This window comes from Ambystoma mexicanum, chromosome 4p, assembly GCF_040938575.1.
Source record: "Ambystoma mexicanum isolate Mex_15411 chromosome 4p, UKY_AmexF1_1, whole genome shotgun sequence".
Lineage (NCBI taxonomy): Eukaryota > Metazoa > Chordata > Amphibia > Caudata > Ambystomatidae > Ambystoma > Ambystoma mexicanum.
Window position 1 is genome coordinate 1,193,571,228 of NC_090927.1, and position 24,234 is coordinate 1,193,595,461.

The 24,234-nt window shown below is 46.5% G+C and overlaps 1 long non-coding RNA gene across 1 annotated transcript in view; it reads left to right on the forward strand.

Annotated features, from left to right (window-relative positions):
- Positions 1 to 19,694, forward strand: part of LOC138453722 (uncharacterized) — a 52,840-nt gene extending 33,146 nt beyond the window's left edge. The window contains exons 2-3 of the long non-coding RNA XR_011260506.1: positions 10,460 to 10,689; positions 16,736 to 19,694. This is a non-coding gene — a long non-coding RNA (uncharacterized lncRNA). The remainder of the gene's footprint in view (positions 1 to 10,459; positions 10,690 to 16,735) is intronic.
- Positions 19,695 to 24,234: the final 4,540 nt, after the last annotated feature.

Here is a 24,234-nt window from a genome sequence, read left to right on the forward strand (position 1 = left end):
AACCAGACGTGGTCTCCCTGCTCACTGTGCTCAGAGAGGCACAGCTTCACCTCACTGATGAGGCCCAACAAGGCTGAAACACGTGTTTGGGGTTGCTATCGATACTCTTGTTCAGAAAGAAATTGCGATAGCATTTCGGTGCTGGACTGCCCATGTGGGCGGGACAAAGACTGATATGCAAATGGTTATTTCCCATCTGTGAAAGGTACAGGGAGCAAAAAGCGTGTGCTGCAAACTCTCATCTTAGAACAGGTTATCGTGCCATGTTCTCTCTGGAGAGAAGCGCCTGCTACCTTTTGTGAAATATTTGTAGGAACTTGGGGTTGGTCACCCTAAGTTACCTGGGGGCAACCAGACGTGGTCTCCCTGCTCACTGTGCTCAGAGAGGCACAGCATCACCTCACTGATGAGGTACAACCAGGCTGAAACACGTGTATGGGGTTGCTGTCGGTACTCTTGTTCAAAAAGGAATTGCCATAGCATTTCGTTGCTGGACTGCCCATGTGGGCGGGACAAAGACTGATATGCAAATGGTTATTTCCCATCTGTGAAAGGTACAGGGAGCAAAAAGTGTGTGCTGCAAACTTTCATCTTAGAACAGGTTATCGTGCCATGTTCTCTCTGGAGAGAAGCGCCTGCTAACTTTTGTGAGATGCCCGGGAACAGTGTTCAAATATTGATGGCCTTTGCCCTAGTGCACTGACAACGTGTGCGTTTGTGTAAGCACTTGAACCAGCCAGGGCTGTCAGAAGATGTGGTGAGGCCCGGGGCAAAACATTTGGTGAGGCCCCCTTACAATGTTTTGCACTCAGCCAGCGGCGGCACCTCCGCAAACAGGAGACTCGAGAAATCTCCCTTTGAGTTTGTGTGCAGGATGCCAAATATGGTTTATTACTATAACTCCAAGTCAACTACAGCAAAGTTAGATTTCTCTACTGAAGAAAGGTTTATGCCGGACTAACTTTTGTATCATATGCATAAATATATATAGGATGGCATGAGCTCTCCACCCCGCCACCTCCAACTCTCTGAGGTCAGTCACTTATCCAAGCAAACAGTTGAGGGCAGATCTCTTTCTTCGGCTGTGGCCTCCCTCTGAAAATAGCCTCCCTGCCTCTCTGAAACTTGAGCAGGACCATCTCCGGTTCCGGAAGCCACTCAAGACCTGTCTCTTTGCACTGGTCACCTGGTCAAGCTCTGAATTCGGGCTTAGGTCCCTGCCTGTCCTGTTGCAATCCTGCACTGCCGTTTGGCTCCCCTGCACTTGTGGTCTGTATCTGTAACCCTACAGTGCCCTCTCTTCCACCCGTTGGCTGTACTTATGAGTACCCACACTTGCCACCCGTTGGCTGCACTCTTGTTTCTCCTTTGTTCCTGCACTTCTGCATCCTACCCCACCCTCGGCACTTCTCCATCTCCCCCTTCTCTGCTCTTGCACGATCTGAATGACACAAGGCCTAGTAAAATCTGTGTTTTGTCCTACTCTTTTGTTTCCCCCTCCTTGCCTTGTCGCACCTAGAAACACTTGTGTACAGGCATGTTATAAATGCCATATCATATCATTAAGGAGAACCCTGCTCCTGTGTGCGCATTAAAACACACATCGTACACAGTGACAAATGATGTACAGTGGAGGCTGGTACATTTCTGAACTTAAGAGGCTTAAATGTTTGTGCCAATTAGGCAGGATCAACAGAGCACATTGAGGGAGCCCAACCAAACAAGAGTTGCTTGAGGGGGGTTCTCACCGGCCAAGAAAATGTTTGAAACATTGGGTTAAAATTATGTATAAAATTATGTATTTTACAGCACTTTCTTTGAAAAATTGGGTAGAAACCCATACAGTTTGCAATTGGTTTTGTTTAGAAGCACATGGAAAATCCCAATAGTTGCAAATCACAAACCGTGCACAGGAAAATTTTTCAATACCTGCCTTTCCACGCAAGATATGCTAGTATAGAAATATATTCATACTGGTTGTTCTCATGTATGTCCATGCAGGCTGCATCAATATATGCCATTGTTACCATGTACGGACTCCCAGCCAGTAAAAACTCCATGCCACAGAAAGTATATCCAGGCTGATTGTGTACCATAAGTGTTATTACTGGCTAGATTGGCCTGCATTCAATGTGGGCCAATTTAACCAAGTAGTATGTTTGCTTTAACCTTGATGCATAGTCCTGTGCATCAAGGGAAAAGCAAAAGGAGCATTGGCAATGCTAACAGTTTGGGCATTTGTGTAAGCATGGGAAAGGCACTACTGTATTGGTATTAGCTGGCCATTAAAAGTGCCGATGCAAAATGGTTGGAGTACCTGAGCATTTAATAGCAGTGCCTGGCAAATGCCTAATACTTATACTCAAGCCAAAACTGCTGCCTTTGCCAATGCTTGTTTTTAACAGGACTTCAGTGAAATACACGCAGGGTGTTTTTAAATCGAGTGGCCAAAGGCAGACCTGATTAAGACATTTTTATTATACCAGTTCTGTGTTTACAACTCCAATGAAGTCATGAACTCTCAGAAGATTACTTTGAGAAAACACTGGCAGGCACATTGAGGGCAACGTTTGATGGCAAGGCGTGTTTAAAGCTAGCTCAAAGAGTTCCAGTGAGGAGGTGTTTTGGGTGGGGAGGGCATGAACTGGGTGAGAATTGCCATAGGGATTAGCATGGCCATGAGAAGTCAATGGGTGGGCAAATAACTAAACAACATCTGCAAGTCCCTCCTCATATTGCATTTCTTCCTATCTGTACTCAATGCTATCATTGGGACGGATCTTCCCAGACCCAGGTTCTGGCAAATAATTACCAGATTGGAAATACAGCTGCACAATCTGGGAAATCTGTGCCCAAATGTTTATTTTAGAATGCTCAGGTGTGTTCATGCTTTAAACAGTGGCCGCTAGGTTCCAAAGTGAGACACTTCCCCACAAGAGCACTTGAGGGTCTGAGCGGGAGCCCTGTGAAATCCCTTGTCAATGTTGCACTGTACTGGAAATATTGATGTGCATTTTTTAGGTTTAGAAGAGGTGCAGATTTTGAACTTTGCTGACGATAAATCCTCTGAGTGGAAGAGGCAAGTGTTCATGGAGTGACTAAAATACCTACCCTACACCCTCCTAATCCTCCTGTCGCTGGGCCGCTTCACTGCAGTAGTAGGGATGCCCCAGAAAAAAAATCTATTTCCACCACTGTCTGTTCGTTAAAGCAATAGTTTTGGGTTATTGGTGGCACACCTAATAACCCAAACAAAAAGAATGCCATGAAGTGGCGCAACACCATTGAGCAGATCGGGATCTAACCCCTTGCTGGAATGTTGGGCGGCTTTGTTGACTCGGCCTGGCTCCATAGGCAGCGCCAGCCCCTGGTCACTTTGAGGCAGAAGGCCTCTTTCGATGTGTCGCCGCCAGCCCGTAGCACTCGTTAAGGAGCACCATCAGCATCAAACATGCAGAGCACAAAAGCCTATCCATGCGATATCAACAGACTCACTTTGAGAAAGCCAAAGTCTTAACTTCTGGTCTTAGCTTTTAGATGGCCCACCTCTCCCGAGATTAGCATAGCACTATGAAAGTAATCAGCCTCTGAATTGGATCTTTTTGATGTTTGGGGCACCCCGTCTGATTGGAACAATGGTCCAAGGCACTTGTGGAGTGCTTAAATCAATAATGAAGTCAAAATAATGCAGCAAGGAGGTTCAAAGCTGCAGATTATCAGTAGGTTTCTGTGTCATAAAACTGCCAACATGGGGGCAGCTACTTGGGGGCCCATTTCAACTGTAAAAGGTGAAAGGCCCAGGTGCCATCCCTCAGGGGGGAGACCGAAAGTGCGATGGGTTTATTGGCCCGGCTCACTATCCGCTCTCAAAATTGTCATCCAGCCCCCGCCGGGTTGACCGACAGAGCCGTGGTCAGACCGAACAGGACACAAACGTTAAATGGTGCCTTGGCTTCGCTGTTAACAAAGGCCCTGCAATTACTAACATAAAACATTTTACTGTTAGCACCTGCATTCATATGCATACATTTTTAGGTAATTGAAATTGTGATGTGGGGTTAGCACTTGCATGCTAGGAGAGTGATTAGAAGGAAAGTGGTGAGATGAGATATCTCATTCTCACAGCAGTCCTTAAATGTGATGGTTCAGAAATGAAGGCGAAAGGTAGCTGCTTGTAACATTGAAGTTTCACCAGAATAGTCTCATCATTCGAATGTGAAAAGATATTGGATGACCCCACACAAAGAAGTTTGCCCCTCCCTCACAGCCTCTTATGTTAGCGACTCTCCCAACATTTGAAGTGTTAGTCGCCCTCCCCCGACATTTTAGCCTAGGTGCACATCTGATGCCAGGAACCCACCCCTTAATGAAGTGGCCCCCAGGGCGGCTAATTTTAGGGGTGGGGCTGAACACATATTCACATTAAACACTTTCACCCATGCATTCATCCACCAGTTACACAACTCCAAACACCAACATGCATGCATGCATTCACACATACACATATACATACTCATTTCATTTAAATACACATACATACACATTTAATTTAAAATAAAAAAAACACTTAACCTCACCTCCATGCACCCTTCAAAAGCATCCATGCAGTCGACATGTACACATGCTGCCTGACAGGAGAGAACTCCTCTCCCATCAGTCAGCGTGTTCACGCTGAGCAACGTGAACACACTGACTGACTGACAGGTGAGGAGTCCTCTCTTGTCATTCAGCATGTCCACGCTGTCAGCTGAATAACGGGAGGCAGCAGAGCTCACTTCTGAGCCCTGCTGTCTCCTATTATTTTGCTGTTTGTTGCTGAGCCAAATGGCTTTGCAACAAACAGCAAAATCATTGCAGGGGCAGAGAGCAGACAGCCCAGTCCCTCGTGTGAATTAAGGACACGGGAGACGGTGCTGCCTTCTCCTTAGGGGAGGTGACCGTGAGGCCCCCGCAAGCACGAGGCCCGGGCAGTTTGCACCCCCTGAACCCTCCTTGTGACAGCCCTGGAACTAACATCATTGCAAGTCTAGTCGTTGCCTCAGTCCTACCACTAATGCAAATACGTATGTCATGCCAGAGGTTTCAAATTAATTCTAAAACTTCCAGCCATCCCATCTTTGTTTTGCTTTGTCACCCGAGTGGGACGGGTAAGCCCAGATGTGGGGCCCATGCCTGCTAGGCCTAGAGACCCAAGCTACTCCTCACTGACGATGCCCAATGAGGCCGAAACATGTCTGGGTATGCTTGTGGTCTCGTGCAGAAGGGATGTGACCTAACAGTTTGGGCGGGACTTCCACTTTGGGGGTGGGACCAAGCCTGATTTGCATATGGTCTTCCCCCTTTCTGTATTGGCTTGGCAGGCAAAAAACGATGGTCTGGGGGGTTGCCCAGAGCAATTTACAGAGGTTTAAGATTACTTCTAAACCTTCCAGCCATCACATCTTTATTTTGCTGTGCCAGTACTAAGACCAGCACAAGTCTGTTTTTTACCTATGCTACAATCAGGAATGCAAACCTGCCCAAAATAAAATCCATTATGCAAATGTATGGCAATTACAGAATATGGCAGCTTGAAAACTCCATTAGCTCCTGGAAGGTGTTGGCTAATCATGATGTATTTTATGGTAAAAGCCTGCGTACTAAGCAGCCTGGGTAGCCAGCGCCCACTTTCCTGCTCCGCTCTCCCTTCCCCCACATCACTTAGCACTCATGTAGTACCATAAAAGGGTGCGAATGGTGACTTTTTTTTTTTAAAGGAAAAAGAAAATTGCCTTTGCTGTGAGGCCCGGCTCCGCACAGTGCTGTCCCTGAAGTCCGTTTTCAATGTCGATGATGTCATTCATCAACGATGAAAACAGACTTCATGGGACAACACTGCGTTGCAAAGGTGCATTTCTTTTTTACATCATTTTTAAAAAGACACTATTAGCACCCATGTAGATAACTACATGGGTGCAAATGGCGAGATGCCTCTCGGCCGCGGGCCAAACTTGTCAGTAACAGCACCGCCCCCCTGCCTTTAAACATCTTGAACACCACCCCAGTTAAGAACTCTCAGCATAAACACATGAGACAAACCTTCAGGTCCTTCAAGAACTTCCCGGTGGAAGCCCTCGCGGAAGATCTTGCCAACCTCCACCTTACATTAACCAAACACCTCCAACCGAATTGTGATTCTCTACTGGAGGCATCAACACCACCCTTTCAGCCTCCATCGACCGACAACCACCTCCGAAACAATGCACATTCAAACCAAAACCACCAGCACCCTGGTACACGCAAGAACTCAACCTCAGCAAAAGAGTAATCAGGAAACAAGACAAAGCCTGCCGCTGTTCCAGGACCGCATCGGACCTGACGCTCCTCAAGGAACTCAGAGCAACCTGCCGGCAACTCATGAACACAGCTAAGGCCTCTTACTATCAGAACACCATAGCAGAAGCCGAAAACAAAAGCAGAGCCCTCTTCAAAGCGGTCAAGCACTGCATCAACCCGCTACCTGCCCCTGCCATCCCACACATCAATAGAAAAACCCACTGCCATCAACACCTTCTTCATCGGCAAAATCATCAAGATTCACCAGAACATGGACACCAGCTCTGCATCCACAAACCCACCTCTCTCGACAGAGGCCTTGGTAGAAACCCTGGCCGCTCACAAAGCCACATTGCATAGAGACGGCATCCATCCTCAAGACCCTCCGCTCCCTAACTCAGGTAACTATCGCCCCATCACCCATCTTCCCTTCCTGAGTAAGATCATTGAGAAAGCAGTAGCCACACAACTACAGCAACACATCAACACCAACAATCTGTTATATAGTGTATATAGTTAAATGTCTCACAATGCCCATAGTTGTATTATTGTTATTAATGGAATTCTACATCAGCTGGTGACATCAAAGAACCCCATGATTTTATGGAATGTTATATTAAGAAGTTATGTCAGCTGGAAGCTGTTCAAGGAAGAGGGAGGCTGTGGACCGTATTTGTTGAGCTCTATCAAGATTGCTCACTCACCTTTACCTTGGTGTTGTGCTACATCACAATGTCCTCCAAACCTACCAATCCGGGTTCAGACCCACATGCAGCATGGAGACTGCAACCATACAGGTTGTTGACGATGCCCTAAACATTCTTGATGACGGCCACCCCTGCCTCCTGGTTCTACTCATCCCCTTGGCCGCTTTCCAAACAGTAGACCATCAGGCACTTACATACACTCTACATTGGTGCATGGGGATCAGCAACCTTGTCCTATGCGGTTCAAGTCCTACCTTGCCAACCGCCAGCAGTTTGTTCAGATGGTCTCCTCTCGATTGCCAATGCTGCCCATCACCTGTGTAGTCCTGCACGGTTCCATCCTCTCCCCAGAGATCTTCAGTCTATTCATGGAGCTGCTGGGAGCCCTCCTAGCCACACACAACATCCAAATCCACCAATACGCCAACAACACACAGCTGTACCTCAAGATCGACTCCATCAAGGACATCCATAGACTTAAAACCTGCCTCTCGCTGATCCAGACTTGGATGCCCAGTGCATACTTGAAGCTCAGCCACTCCAAGACCGAATTCCTATTCCTCACTAACAACACCGAACACCCCAACATCCAGACATCGTTAACAACCATTAACTCTGATTCACACCTGAGCTCACCTCCTGCACCAAGTCCCTTTGGTTTGGTTGGTTTGGTTTGGTTTGTTTATTTATAAAGCGCATCCGAACCCTCAGGTAACTGGGCGCATAATCATGTGTACAGCAGAGTTACATATCGTTACACGAGCATCATAGTGCAAAAGACAGAACGTACATTAGTCCAGGCTCTGGATGTTACATACAAGAGTAGAATATACCAAGAAAAGTATGTACAGAGAATATGCAAAAAAGAAAAAAAGTTACAGTGGCTAAAGTGGACCGGGTTACAGGTTGGTCCTGAGTAGGCTGTAGGTGGAGTGAACATTACTACAGGTAGAGAGCGGCGGCTAGCTAGTCATGTCGGTGAGAGTCTGGCTGTTTAGGCTAGTAGCCATGATTTTACCATGGCTCTGAATGGCCAGAGTGCGGCTTCAGATCTAATTTTAGTGGGGAGGGTGTTCCAACATTGTGCTTCAAGCACTGGAAAACTGGAGCCCCCTGCTGTTTTTAGGTTATAATTAGGGATCGTTAGTTGGTGTAGGTAAGGTGTTCTGGTGGGTCTAGTGGGGCAGTGTCTAGCGAATTTGTCAGAAATGTATCGTGGGGCAGTATGTGATAGGCACTTGTGGGTGATGACCAGTGTTCTTAGTTAATTCTGTCACGGATCGGGAGCCAGTGGACTTCTTTTCTAACCGTGGATATGTGCGCCTTGCGCGGGAGGTTGAGGGCACATTTTAGTGCATTATTTAGTGCAGGATCTGGAGTTTGTTCAAATTTTTGGTGGTAGTGCCTAAGTAGAGTGTGTTGCAATAGTCTAATTTAGACAATATCAGCGCTCTAGATAGGGTGAGGCAGCTAGAGGTGGAGAGGAAAGGCCTACAGGCATTGATCAATTTATTGGTGTATGAGGTAGCTGAGATGGTAGAGTTTATTTGTTTCTTTAATGGTAGAATCGAAGTATACACCTAATGTTTTAACCTCTTTGGAGACTTTTATGATGTTGCCATCAATGGTAAAGGATTGGTACCTTTGGTCCAGTTTGTTGAGGCGAGCCTGGGAGCCTACGATAAGCAATTCTGTCTTATCGTCGTTAAGGCAAAGACTGTGTGTGGCCATCCAGGCTTGGATTTCTAAATAGATATCATTAAGCTTTGCAGCATCTTCTTCATAGCTGCCAGTGAGCGTGATGAGGACTTGGGTGTCATCTGCATAATTAGTGTAGCTGACACCCAGATCGTCAAGTTGGTCAAATAGGAGCTTCGTGAAGATGTTGTAAAGTGTGGGAGAAATGCAGGAGCCTTGCGGCACTCCACATGTGATTGGGATAGGGTCCGCAGCCGCTGTGGGGGCGAAGACTCTGGTCGTCCTGTCAGACAGGAATGACTGGATCCACTTGGTGGCATTCTGAGAGAATGCAGCAGCCGATGAGAGGTGTTAAATGAGGATCTGGTGGTCAACCAGATCAAAGGCAGCAGAGAGATCCAACAAGAGCAAGATGGCCAGTTTGCCCTTGTCTTTGGCGTCATCCATTTGGATTTTTAGATCCAAGAGGGCAGTTTCAGTCCCGTGCCTTGGTCTGAAGCCGGATTGTCGCAAGCCTAGGAGGTTATTTTCTTCCAAATGTTGTTGTATTTGGAGATAGGCTACCCTGTCCAAGATTTTGAGAAGAAATGGGACTGTGGTGATGGGCCTGTAATTAGTGGGGATTTTGGGATCTAGGTTAGGTTTTTTTAGCAGGGGTAGGACCCACGCTTCTTTAAGGTTTTTGGGGACCACTGAGTTTTTGAAGGAGGAGTTGATCAGAGAGGTGATGAGAGGGGCTAATTCATTAGCACCATCTTTGATGACGGATGCTGGGCAAATGTCACCTTTGCAGTTGGATGGTTTGAGGCTGGCGATTATCTTGATTACTTCCTCTTCTGTGACTGGTGAGAAGTGGAAAGATGGGCAGATAGGGGTAGTGTAGTTTGTTTTGCTGCTGGGGTTCTGCTTGAAGGCAATGCTAGCTTTTTTTGCTTCTATCTTGGTTTGTAGGAGGGCAATTTTGTTAGCAAGGGCGAGCTGGATATTGTTACACCAGGCCTTGTCTTTGATGCAGTCCTCTGTAGGGGGCAGTGGTGATTCAAGTTCTCTTAGTATTGTGGAAATCGATATAATATTATGACCCCAATCGCATCGTTTAAATGTATGTTGGCCTAAGCCAAGCTGTCTAAAGGATACTATGTACATAGGTTCTGCGGCAAGGTCTTGACCTTAATGTATCGTGTAAGCCGCCATCTTGAATCTAGCCGCCATTTTAGGTACTCTTGCAGTGTGGAAGTCACCCTGAATCACAAAATGGAGGCCGAATGACATTTCGAGTAAGACTTCGGCCATGGTGACCTCCGCACACGTGAATGAATAATATGTCTGTAGGCTACTTGTTAGGGTCATGAACTAAGACCCTGTCCTCTGTTTAACCTATGTGTAAATATGTAACCGTATCAGCGGAACTGATCTAATGTATGGAAATTGTGTGTTCGACCTGGCTACGAACCCTAGCCATGGTTCCAGAAATGGTTAACTTGTAAGAGGGCTGGCCAATGCAGTACTAAATGTATAAAAACCCAAGCATCCCGATGGTCGGTCTCTCCCACTTTCAGTGCGAACCTAACGTTGAAGGTTCGTGTGTTAGTCAGAGAGCCGAATAGCTATTCGCATGTCAATTGACTTTGGTAACTTTGTAACTTTGAAATAAAGCGCTTTGTATGTCCTTTGTAACCTGTGTTGGTGTGTTTCCTTTTGGGCTTCCCGGCCTCATGTCAATTTCTATGTTTCCACAGTTGGCGCCCGAATAGGGACCCTCAAGATTGATGCCGGATCATTGAAGGTTGACGCAGACTATCGAATCGTGATCGGACGGTGTGATTCTGCGGGCCCGACCGATCGAGACACGATACCTCGGCAGCGCTGCACGATCCGATCCTTGGGCGATAGTCGTGCGGTCTGACACGGCATCTTGACGAGGGTCCAATTCCGAGGCGGGCAGATTTGCCGAAACCACCGAACGCAGGTAAAATTTGTTAGTTGAAGTCCTTTGTAAACCGTACGGTCCTCCTTAGGTTTGGTCAGGTGCAGTCGTGACCCGGCTCTTAATTTAACCCTGACAATTTGAATTTGGCGTATTGTATCTGCAGACACAATTATTGGACCAGGTAACACCAATTTTTTGAGAAATGCCTGGGAAATTGTCTAGCTGCTTTAGGGTTCTGTTCCGCAGCGATCGACAATCTTTGGAATTTAGCCGTCCGGCACCACAGGAGGGGTCGCCGGCGTGTACTATGTACTGTAAGTATGGCATTGGTAGTATTGTATTTAATGACATTTGGCACAGACAGACCAGAAATGCCTCCGAATTTCAGTGGCCAATCAATGGTAGCTTTGAGATCCCCCGTATTGAATACTTAGAGTCGATCTTGCTTAAAAAGAAGGCTAGGCCAGCAGCCTTTGATGTGTTACAAAATTGGAAAAAGGAAGCATTACAGCAGCTTAAAAGTAGGGATAAACATGCACGACGTCATAAAACGAATGCCGAAAAGGCATTGTTGTATGACAAGGAAAAACGATTAGATGAAACTCAGAAGATGGATAGAGCTTTCTCGCTCGGGGTCCAGAAAATTTACCCCTCTAAAGATTTCCATGTTTCCGAGGAGTTTATTGAGAAAATATTAAACGAACGGAGGCCTGATTCTTCAGCGCCACCTCCGTATGCTCCCGTTGTGGGCACCTTGCCCGTTCCTGCTATTGCTCCTATCGTTATTCCTACTCCTCCTGCGCAGCCTACTGCCCCTAGTTCTTTGGTTGTCGCTCCTCTGTCTATTTCGTCTATTACATTACCTCTTTCCCCTGCACCCTTGTTAGGTTCACCTACACCTCCGATTCTGGGGAGTCCCGTGTTCACTAAATCAGATCCCGGTGCAGGGTCGAAAATTGTGACTCGTAGTACTGTTCCTGCGGGCAGGAAACAGGAACTATTTGCTTGGGCTAAACATTGCATGGAAAAAGGTGATCAAACTGATGTACTTTCAACATTATCTAATTTGCACGATTTTCCCGAGAAAAACGTTTTTATTGAAGGACTGGGGATTCATTTAGGTGTAATGTGGGGTAGATTGCAGACTTCGGATCTCCCACAAGGGGTGAGAGATCTGAATGCCTTGGCACTTTCGAGGGATACAGAGCAGAAAGTATATGGACATGTTGACAGATTGTTTGAGTTTAGGAGGGATTTTGAAAGGTTACAAAACGAGGATGATGAGGACGACAGGATGTATGCACAGAAACGGTTCCTTTCGTGCCGAAGTTCAGCACCTGAGGAAGTACGAATTTGTACCAAAGACGCGATTCGATGGATCTCGGATTCATCGATACCGCCAGATGAGGTGTATGACACATATAGTCAATACACGGTAGAGATGCAAAGGAAGGTAATCCAAGTGATGGTACAGCACTTACAGGAGGAATGTATAAGGAAGAAGGTTGGTTGCCCCATAGAGTTATTGGGTATTTGTAAAAGAGCTTTTTCGCCCGACACTTCTACAGCTGCTTTAGCGCTCGATTTGGCCTTATTGCTCAGTAAGCGGTCGGAGGTCCCTATATCTCAGTTGCCTATGAGAGAGGTCCCTCCGACCCTTGTCCCAAAATTAGAAATCCCCGCCAACGCGGCGACTGGTGCTGCCGCGGTGGATATCCCTGCACATTACGTATCACAGTTTGTTCACGTCCCGTTCTCTCGACAGGAAGTGAACACGATTAGACAATCAGTCCCTGATATCAGGAAGAACCCGACAGGGTTTTACAAAGAAATAGAATCCGTTTTGCAGTCTTCTGTGTTCACCTTAAGTGACATGGATTTATTGTTTCCAGTGCTTTTACCTGTTGATGTATGGAAACAGGTACGAACAATAGATGATGTGCCGGGGTTAGGGGATACATGGGTAAACTTAACTAGAATAGATGGGGAACGACCAGCTGGTGAGAAACCACCCCAGGTAATACTCACTTTACCTGATAGAATAGTTGCCAAATTAAAAACTATAATCCCAGAAAAAAGGATTATTTGGGACAAGCTTACGGCCTGCGTCCAAGGGAAAACTGAAGGTACTACTGAATTCTTTAATAGATTCGAACAGGTGTTCTCCGACTTCAGTGGACAGGATTTAGGTACAGATTCGGGGAAGAGGTTGTTTGTGGACAAATTTGTGCGTGGATTGTTGCCCGACATCCAGTCACAAATTATGTCCTCAGAGAGCGCTTGGCAGGCAAAATCTCAGTCAGAGGTTTTGCATATGGCTCAGTATTATGAGAATCGGGTTAATAATGAAAAAGAGAAAATCGAAAAAAGAAGGGGTGACCTAAAGACTAAGGTATTGTTGCAGCAAATTGTCAGAAACCCCAGAGGAGGTATGACGCAGACTAGAGGTCAGTATATTCCAAGAGGAAATACTCCTCCAAATTCTATAAATATTAATCAGTGTGCTTATTGCCGCCAGGAAGGTCACTGGCGAGCACAGTGCCCTGCCCTTCGTCAGAGGTCAGGAGGCACATTTGGAGGTATGGGTAGGCGACCAAGGGGCCGCCCCGGAGCAGGGGGCCCTGATAGGGGTCAGCTTCTACAAGATCCCCAGCAACCTTTTTCACGGGAAAATCAGACTCCGAGTATGGACTCGAGAAATATATTTGATCACCCTTCCGCCGCCTATCTTTCTGAGGAACTTCCCTTTGATGAAGTTCTGCCTTACTAGGATTGCCCGAAGCAGCGTTTGGAACCTTTACCTATTCCCGTTATACAGAAGGGCCCCTATGTTGAATTATTGGTGGGGAATAGGAAACATCAGTTCTTGATCGACACTGGAGCACAAAAGTGCTCCATCGACCATTCGAGGGTTCCAAACATCCCACTGTCAGGACAAACAAACGTCTCTATAGGGTTCTCTGGCATACCAACTGTTTGTCCGCTTTCTGCGCCGGTATCCGTTTCTTTGGGTCCTTTTACAGACCAGTGCCCTTTTCTTCTTACTTCAAACTGTGGAGAAAATTTGCTGGGGTTGAATTTGTTGAAGAAACTGAATGCAGTGATTCATTGTTCCCCTGACGGAATAAGATTAACAGTTTCACCACAGCAACCCTTTTACTCCCAATACTTGACCCGACCTCTACCTCTCGAATTTGACATTGTCCCAGAATGTTTGTGGGCAATAGACGATAATGATGTCGGGATATTGCACATCGATCCTGTTAAGATAATATTGAAACATGGGGTTAAGCTACCGCGCATTCCGCAATATAAAATTTCAATTGAAGGAGAGCGCGCTCTGAAATGCATTGTCTCCGATTTTGTACATCGTGGAGTGATCGAAGAGATTACAGGTAGCCTATGTAATAGCCCGATCTTGCCAGTATATAAGAAAGGCGACAATGCAATTCCGTACCGGTTTATAATAGATCTTCGTGCTATTAACCGGGTGGTAGCCCCACAATTTCCAATCGTGCCTGATGTAACAACGATCTTAACAATGATCCCTGCTACGGCTACACACTTTAGTGTTGTAGATTTAAAAAACGCCTTCTTTAGTATTCCGATACATGAGGAGAGCAGGTATTTGTTTGCGTTCACCTTGGGGGGACGCTCGTTTACATTCACAAGGGCACCTCAAGGGTATACTGAAAGTCCTAGTATCTATAGTAGAGCCTTAAAAGAGCAGCTCGACACCCTTGAATTACCATCTACTTGCACGCTGCTACAATATGTAGACGATTTGCTCCTGGCTGCAGACTCTGAGAAAGCTTGTAAAGAAGGCACTATATTGTTGCTTGTTCATTTAGCTGAAAATGGTCACAAAGCTTCACTTAAGAAATTTCAATATTGTTGTCAGGAGGTTGCCTATCTAGGCTACCTCCTGTCAAAGGAGGGGAGAAGATTGACACCTGAACGAATAAAACACATTTCTGGCATGTCTGTCCCAAAAACACAGAAGGAAGTCAGAGCCCTGATAGGGATGGCGTCCTACTGTAGACTGTGGATCCCGAACTTTGCCCTAGTGGTAAAACCGATGTTGGCTTTGACGAAGAAGGGCATTTCTCTGCCATTGCCATGGGAATCGGAACATCAACGATCATTTGAGCTTCTCAAAGCCGCGCTGTGTTCAGCACCGGTTCTGGGTACACCAAATTACGATAAGGCCTTTGTGTTGTTTGTGCATGAATGTAATGGATGTGCTTTGTCTGTGTTAACACAGGAACATGGAGGGAAGAATAGGCCGTGCGGCTATTATTCCTCCGCCCTCGATCCTGTTGCATGCGCTTTGCCGCGATGTCTGCGCGCTGTTGCTGCTGCCGCTGCATCTGTAAAACAGAGTGAGGGGATGGTCCTAGGCCACGATTTAATTTTGATGGTACCTCACTCTGTCGATATTCTATTGAATAAAACTCAAACACAACACCTTACTTCTGCCCGGTTGACCAGGTACGAATTAATTCCATTTGCTCCTCATATCCAAATTAAAAGGTGTTGTGTTCTCAATCCGGCTGAACTTTTGCCTCTCCCGCAAACTACTGCTTGCGGCGATGACGGATCACATGACTGCCTGTATGCCACCGAACAAGAAACAAAGGGCAGAATAGACCTCTCAGATACTCCTTTGGAGAATGCGGAAGGGGAGCTGTTTTGTGATGGCTCCTGTTTTAAACTTCCGAATGGCACGTCTACAGCTGCTTATGCAGTTACTACCTTGAACAAGATCGTAGAAACTAAAAGGATTCCGCATAACTCCGCGCAGGCCGCAGAGATTATAGCGTTGACCCGCGCTTGTGAGCTCTCCCAAGGGCATAGAGTTAACATTTATACGGATAGTCAGTACGCCTTTGGGGTGGCTCACAATTTCGGAAAACTGTGGTCGGAAAGAGGGTTTCTGACCTCACACGGGACCAAGATTCAGCATGGTCCCTTAATAGTACAACTACTTTTTGCGCTCTCACTCCCTGAACAATTAGCAATCATGAAATGTGCAGCACATCGCAAGGTCATAGACAATGTGGGAAGAGGAAATGCTTTTGCAGATTTGATAGCTAGACAAACAGCTACAGACCTTAGCATAGACATGTACACCTCGAGGGAAGTGAGAGATGGTTGTATAATAGATGAAGGCATTGGGTCTGTGCGAGATATTCAGACTGATGCCTCTGTTGAAGAATCTAGGAAATGGGCTGAAGGCATGGGGAAATTGGATGACGAAGGGTGTTGGGTGGATGCATCTGACGGGAAATGGTTGCTTCCTGATTCTTATGTATTAGCAATGGTCACGATGGCACACGGTCCAACACATGTGTGTGCCCAGCAAATTGCGAAGATATTACAGCAGGTTTGGGTGAATGATAAAATTTTGGAAACTGCAAAAAAATACATTCAGAACTGTATGATTTGCCTGCAGCACAATGTGGGTAAAGGGACAGTGACTCCAAGGGGAAGTTTCGGGCCCCCCTCTGTCCCCTTTGAAACCATTCACCTTGATTTTATTGAAATGGAGCGATGTAATAACTTGAAATATGTTCTTGTTATCATTTGTGCTTTTAGCAAATGGGTCGAGGCTTTCCCCGTCAAAGATGCTACCGCCATGACCACCGCAAAGATCTTGGTAAAAGACTATTTTCCTCGATTTGGGCTCCCGAGGATAATTTGGTCGGACAACGGCCCCCACTTCATCGCAGCCGTAATGTTGCAAATATGTGTTGCCTTAGGGATAGAGAAACGTTTTCATTCAGCTAGGCACCCTCAAAGTGCGGGGTTGGTAGAAAGACACAATGGTATTTTGAAAAACAAACTTGCAAAAACATGTGCCGACACTAAATTAAAATGGCCAGATGCTTTACCTATTGTATTGTTAGCTATGCGCACCACACCCCAGACTAGAACTGGGCTCTCTCCATTCGAGGTAGTAATGGGAAGGCCTGCTAATATTTGGGGTCTCCCTAAACCTAAAGCCCTAAGGGATGTGGAGAATGTATTGCTCATAGATTATTGTAATCAATTGACTAAAAATCTGTATTTCATTTACCACCAGGTGAATGCCGCCTTACCTGTTCGGTTTACGGGCCCAGGACACGATATATTGCCCGGCAGCTGGGTCCTGGTGAAGGCCTACGAAAGGTCTTCCTGTCTCGCGCCTCGCTGGCGGGGACCCTACCAGGTTTTATTGGTCACCAGGACGGCAGTGCGGGTGGAAGGAAAGAAGAACTGGATACATGCAACACATATCAAGAAGATCCCTCACCCGACGCCACACGTTACAGAAGAAACAGAACCCCTCGCTGGTGCTACACTCTCTGATCTCGGAGTAGCAGGCAGCGTTGTGAGTGCGTCAGAGAAGTTCTCTGAGCCTGAGGAGCTCGGGGCGCCGTCCATTTTGTCTCCGCACTCCCTTGATCAATCACTTCTGGAAAACCTTGTTTCGAGCTCTGCGACTTCCGTCGCTACTGATACGACGCTCCCCTCAGGGAGCGACGATACTTTGCTTTTGGATTCAACAAACTTGGGTACCATCAGGTACAACCTTCGACCACGAAAATAGACTCGCCGCACGAGTATCGTGCATCTGGGAGAAAAAGGAGTGATTGAAATACTATTGTCTTTCCCTTTTTTGGAACACAGAAAAGGAGGGTTCTGTTGGCTAGGGTTGGGAAGGACTAAGAAGAGGCGCGGCCGAAGTGCCGCCAGCAACGAACATTGGGGCCGTCGATCGGGATAACTATGATGCCTGCCGCCTTCACCGCTGCTCCTCGTATTGAACTATTAGATAAGGAGGTGACCAATTCGAACAATGGACAATGTGCCTGGGCCCCGAAAACGTACTGTTGTGTTCTCGTTTTGATTATTGTTAGTTTTGCAACTGCTGCCGTGGGACTTTGGTACTTTGAAGAAATTTATCCCTTGAAGCCTCTGTTACCGACCAAAATTGTACCAACTGTTTTGACTCCCTCTGTACACCTTTACACTCTGTCCCCTAGGGACTCTCGGCATAGACAGAAATATTATAATAACACTTTGATGATAGTGATGAATGCTACGCATGCAATTTTTAATAGGAGTAATTGTTGGGTCTGCACTCACTTACCACAACATGGGAACAAGGGACTGGGATGGTATATACATCCCTTACCTCTAACAACCTCTTGCTATGCCTCTCTTAGAGCACTCTTTTTTGGCCGATGGAATGATAGCATCTCAGGGAACTTCGATGGGACTAATTTGAATGAATTTGAAAAACGTGAATTGACTCCCTGGGATGCTCGCTTTTCGCAAATAGGAGTAGACCTAATATTGCTTCTATTAGGCCGTCTGATAAACTTTCTTTTCCTTTTCAAAATCTAGTTTCTTTCAAGATGGCTCCGATAGGCAATAAGGATGCCATGCCTCCTTCTTCTGTAAATCACAGTCCTGATTCTGTCCCTTTCTGTGTACAAAGAAACGGCATTAGGCCAATGGGAGATTTCGAGCCTTGTATAAATATTGTAAATTTGACTGGGGAAAATAGGCCTTTGTATGTAGGGGGACCGGTTTATTTTGTGTGTGGTAGTTTAGCTTTTCCCTGGTTGCCCAAGGATTGGCAGGGGACTTGTTATTTAGGGATATTGTTACCAGGTGTATTTATAGCCAGTACCTTAGAGGTATCTAAGGCTCGCCCGCGACGGGATAAAGATGGAGATACCCCTGGACAAGTGTTCGGGGATATAGCCAAATCAGTAGTTCCCTTCTGGGGACAAATAGCAAATTCAGAAAACATCAGGGGATTAGCGAGGGTGTTGGAGAAAACAATCAACCGGACCACGGACATACTTTACAATATGACCTTAGAGCAAAAGGCGATAAGATTGGTAGCACTTCAAAATCGAATGGCATTAGATGTCATTTTAGCTGAACGAGGTGGAGTATGTAAATTAGTGGGGTCCGCTTGCTGTGTTTTTGTACCAGATTCTTCAGCAACAATATTCAAAGCAATTCAGAATTTACACACTCTTAGTTCTGAAGTCCATATCCCCGTAGGAGATTGGAGCCTTAGTACTTGGTTTTGGGATTCTCTACGATCTTGGGGGTGGAAGGTGCTTTCTGTTATTTTAGGTATTTTAGGGACTCTGTTATTCCTTTGCTGCTGTTTTCAATGCCTCCCGAGTATATGCGGAATGATAGGGGGATGTTGTGCCCAAGTTATGAGCGCAATAGGGCGTAGAATATATACCCCGAAGACAGCATCTAAAGAATTCATGTTGCAAGAAGTTCTTATGAACAACTTTATGGCTATTGACATTTCAGACAATGACGCGGAACCTATGGATGCTGATGCCTTCAAGTATTTTCAAAAGTATTAGGAAATAATGTTTTAGCACTTGGCATAGGCCAAAAGGAGGGTCTGTGGAAATCGATATAATATTATGACCCCAATCGCATCGTTTAAATGTATGTTGGCCTACGCCAAGCTGTCTAAAGGATACTATGTACATAGGTTCCGCGGCAAGGTCTTGACCTTAATGTATCGTGTAAGCCGCCATCTTGAATCTAGCCGCCATTTTAGGTACTCTTGCAGTGTGGAAGTCACCCTGAATCACAAAATGGAGGCCGAATGACATTTCGAGTAAGACTTCGGCCATGGTGACCTCCGCACACGTGAATGAATAATATGTCTGTAGGCTACTTGTTAGGGTCATGAACTAAGACCCTGTCCTCTGTTTAACCTATGTGTAAATATGTAACCGTATCAGCGGAACTGATCTAATGTATGGAAATTGTGTGTTCGACCTGGCTACGAACCCTAGCCATGGTTCCAGAAATGGTTAACTTGTAAGAGGGCTGGCCAATGCAGTACTAAATGTATAAAAACCCAAGCATCCCGATGGTCGGTCTCTCCCACTTTCAGTGCGAACCTAACGTTGAAGGTTCGTGTGTTAGTCAGAGAGCCGAATAGCTATTCGCATGTCAATTGACTTTGGTAACTTTGTAACTTTGAAATAAAGCGCTTTGTATGTCCTTTGTAACCTGTGTTGGTGTGTTTCCTTTTGGGCTTCCCGGCCTCATGTCAATTTCTATGTTTCCACAGTATAGCGAAGGGTTCTTTAGTGCCAGATTTGGCATTTTGTATTCTCAAGTTGTAGGTCTCTTTCTTAGCATTTAAGATGGCGGATTTGTAGGTGGAGGCAGCTGAAGCAAATTTGTCTTTAGTGGAGAGAGAAGGGGATTTTCTCCAGCTAGTTTCTGCAGTTCTTTTAATATTACGGAGAGCTTTTAATTCTGCTGAGAACCATTTGTTGGAGTGGGCAATAGGTTTGGCTTTTTGTTGTTTGAGAGGAGCTATCTGGTTGAGGGCTAGTTCTAAAGTATTGTTATATAGGTCTACTATGGCTGCTGGGTTGTTTTTTTGCGTGGGTACATTAGCTTTACTGATAGGCGCGAGAAAAGGTTTGAGGTTCTCTATAGTGATGTTACGGTTGTTTCTGGAAATTATTTGAGGTAACTTTGTGGGTCGTGTGGTAGATGGTAAGGATCTAGGTAAAGAGAAGGTAATGAGATGATGGTCAGTCCAAGCACAGGGAGTGATGTCAGTCAGTGAGAGGTTGCAATTGGCATCTGCAAGCCAATCCAGGGATCTTCCTTTAGTATGTGTAGGTTGATTAATGTGTTGGGTGAAACCTAGATGAGTAATCGTGTCATTAAGGGAAGTGGCTTGGTTATCATTGGGGTCATTGAATCCCAAGTTGAAATCTCCCAGAATGATGATTTGGGATTTTGGTTTCAAATTGGTGGTGAGTAGGAGAGAGATATCCTCTTCAAAGGTGGAGGGGGCTCCTGGGGGTCTGTATATAATATGGAGCAGTATGGTTTGTGTGTCAGATAATGGGAGTTTGACGGATAGAAGTTCGGTAGAAGGTAGGGTTGTGCTGGTTACTTCTCTGATGTTTAGGGTGGATTTTGCAATAATTGCTATACCTCCGCCTATTCCTTGGGTTCCACATCGACAAACACCTTTCCTCCAAGACACACATAGCTAAGAAAACTTGGTATCAGCTCTCTCTCTCCTGTGTAAAGTCAAGCCCTTCCTCCCTTGGACCCCTTTAGATCCACCATTCAAGCACTTGAAGTGGGAGAATGGAAGACCAGGCTCCCGTCCTTCACCTCTCGCGCTTGGCCTAAAGGGTCATGACCCAGACAACCGCCACGAGAAGAGTTTGCCCATCTACCAGATGACCAAATACCCTGGTACAGGAACATACGGATGTGTCCATCTGCCTGCCCAGCAGCCCGCACTAGCCATGCCGACACCTGCGGCACGGACCAACTAGACTAAAACCTACACGTCGTTAGAGATGCCATGACGACCTAGCCAACGGTCAGCACACCTGTACAAATATACACACTGGACACTCCCGCACCAATCTACACGAAGAATATACTCAGTGCTATGACGTAGGCGACAGACATACTCACGGACGTGCATCTTTATTATTTTCTACATAGGCTTTCAAAATGCAGAAACGCAAGACGCGTCATGAACTCATCTAAAAAAGCTTGCTCACGCTTCTCCTAAAAGCAGTTGCCACAATGAGAAATATAATGAAGACACGATACTGGTCATAAAACTATATGGTACTGTAACCTAAAGCGCCTGTGCACCAGACGGATCCACTCATACACCAGGCCTAAGTAGGCCGCAAGCAAGAGCTTCCATGGACGTTAAAAGAACAAGAGTCAGATTGCTGATCCTGCAGAATGAGCCCGGCGAAGCAACCAGCCAAGGTCGCAATGTTGCAAACCCACATTCCGAGAGCAAATCATCAAGGGCACGATGTTGCAACCTCGCACGCCGCACACCAACCACCAACGTTAAAGTCACACCTGCAAATTAAACCAGGCACACAGTGGAAATACAATATTAATTGTGCAGAATTATGCCTCAAACACGGTCCCACCTCACGCGACCAAGCCGAACCTGACAGGATGCCAAGCCCAGGAGAAAGAAAGCGTCTGGATCTCTCGTTACAAGACATAAGCAGATACAATTAAAAGGCTCAATGGACATCTGCGACAGTGGGAGTAGTCGGCCTTCCAGCTATGAATAAGTCCTCACATTGTCTGCACGTACCCATAGTGAAACATTGTTGCAAATGACAGGTACACCGAGAGCTGGGAACAGCGATGGTCCCAGGCTGGGAAGCTCGCGGGCGCACCAATCAGAACATGGGGCTCCTATCACTGACGCCATTAACTTTAACCAATCATCAGGGGTCTTCATGTAACAATTCTCATGTATCTAATCGTAGGGACAACCCAGATATATCACCTGACTAACCCTCAACCACTAACATTGTTCTCTATACGTGTGCTATACTAACCCTACCACTCGAGTAACCAATTAAGAGTGGCGATAGGTTTTTTGCTAACTTTCCAATGTGACGCAAGTAGCGCGTCATACCAAGGTAAAAAGGGCCTGCAAGCCCTACGATTGTGTGTGTGTGTCAGGACGGACGCGTACGCTCCTTGACCCATCCCTGCCGTTTTGTCTAATAAACAGCAGAGTCACCTTGCTTCTTGCGTGTGTCTCATACTCTATCTCATCTGGGATATACGGGAGGAGTTGGGGCCTCCCTGCCCGGAGGTCTGCGGACGGCCCGGCCGACCCCGGCAGAATTTCCCCCCGACAAGTTGGAGGCACTGCTGAGATCTGTTTAAGATCCGCCTTTTTTATTTTTACTTTTTCCAGGCACTCCCGCTGTGAGGAGGCCCGGCGGCGCGGCCCCCTCTGCCGTTGCCCCCTTCTGAGGACTACAGGACCATCGCGGAGCTGCGAGAAGACCGGACAGCGCAATCCGGATATAGGCCCTCGGGAGCCGGTTGAGAAGTATCCCGCCCACAGTTGGCGAGTGTCCAGACATGGTCCAGACGAGGGGAGGTGACGAGCCGCTTGGAGGGGTGCACGCAGTCGAGCGGCCCCGCATCAAGAGAACTTGGTGAGCATGACACGCACAACAAGCAATGCGAAATTGTGAGGGAGGGGGGAGGAATTAAATAAGGGAGGAGGGAGGTGTTGCACAGGTGTGCGGCGAAGGTTTAACAATCTAGTGTTGGCAATGGAATGAATGGTAGTGAAACGAGTGCGAGAGCAGTCGGCTACGTCACGCGAAAGAGGGGGGCGGAGCACGAAAACATCACGTGCGGCCGCTCGTAGACACTGATTGGCCTAGGTCGCGACTACGTGTAAGGGTGGGTGTGTGTGGTTTCCTACGATTTGGCATTTATTGATCAATGAGTAGATGAGGATCCCTATTGTTCGAGCAAGAAACTCGATAGGTAGATGACGTTTCCCTGTAGGCGGTAGCTAGCTAGTTGCCCAATACGGAAGATAATTGGCTGGTTAAGCCCTCCTGTTGAGCGGCGTATCACACGCGAGGCGACGCAGTGTGCGCAGTCCGATTATATTATTGATTTGATTACCTTGTTCCAGGAGTGACAGGAAGACAGCTGTAGGGTTAACGGGGGTAGATTGCAAGTGTATTTTGAACTTAAAGAATATACGAAGAGCTTACCAGTAGCTCGAAGAGATCGGTGACGTCACCAGTAAGGCTTTCATAGGATATCGCGAGCACAAGACATATTAATTCTAGAAGTGGGGGGGGGAAGAGAAATATAGTAAGGGAGTGGAAACGGAGATAAACGGTAAATGAGTTGATCGGGGAAAGGAGAAAGGGGGGTGTGGCTGCGTACGGAGAACGCCGGCCACGGCAAGTGTAAAAGGGGGAGGAGCACGTAAAAATAGGACAACTGTATAAGAGCGTCATAAGGGGTACGCAGCCGCAGGGGGCTACGTGCGCCTCGGCCGCAGGGGGCCGTAAGGGTGTTGTATAAAGAAAGAAAGACAGAAGGAAATATACAAACGTAAAATACCATATTTTTTATAACTATTCATTAGCGGATTGTCGTAAGTCCCCAAACTTACGGGGCCAGGTAAACAATATAAGGTTGTATATTGTAAACTGCTAGTGATACAAACTGCTACCAGATAGGGGAAGGGTAACAAGTGGAGCGCTACTATGTCATACGGGACAGGGTCGGGAGGGTGGGGGAACACCCTCACTACCCCACTACAACACATATGCACAACTCTGCCACCCCATAGGGAGAAACTAATCAAGTACAGCATAGAATGGACCCAGGGGACGGATAACAAAATGCTAACACCGTGGCCGCCTAATGGTAGCTTCGATCCATATGCCCAACATTCACTGCTAAACCATCTGCACAATACATACAAGGGGAAGAAGTTGGCAAACCATGTGGAGGTGTTTAACTTATGGAGGATGTTCCAGGGGTCCCGACCAGGACCAAATGGAATGTTCACTATGGGGGAAAAACAGGAAGAAAAGGAGATTAAGGAGGAAGGAGAGGATGGGAAAAAGGGGAGTGAAAGAAGAAAGAACACAGGGAACGGGGGAGAAGGAGGAGAAAAGAATAATAAATTAGATGACATAAAAAAGGAACCGAGCAACGAGATACCCATAACACAGGAAGTGAAAACAG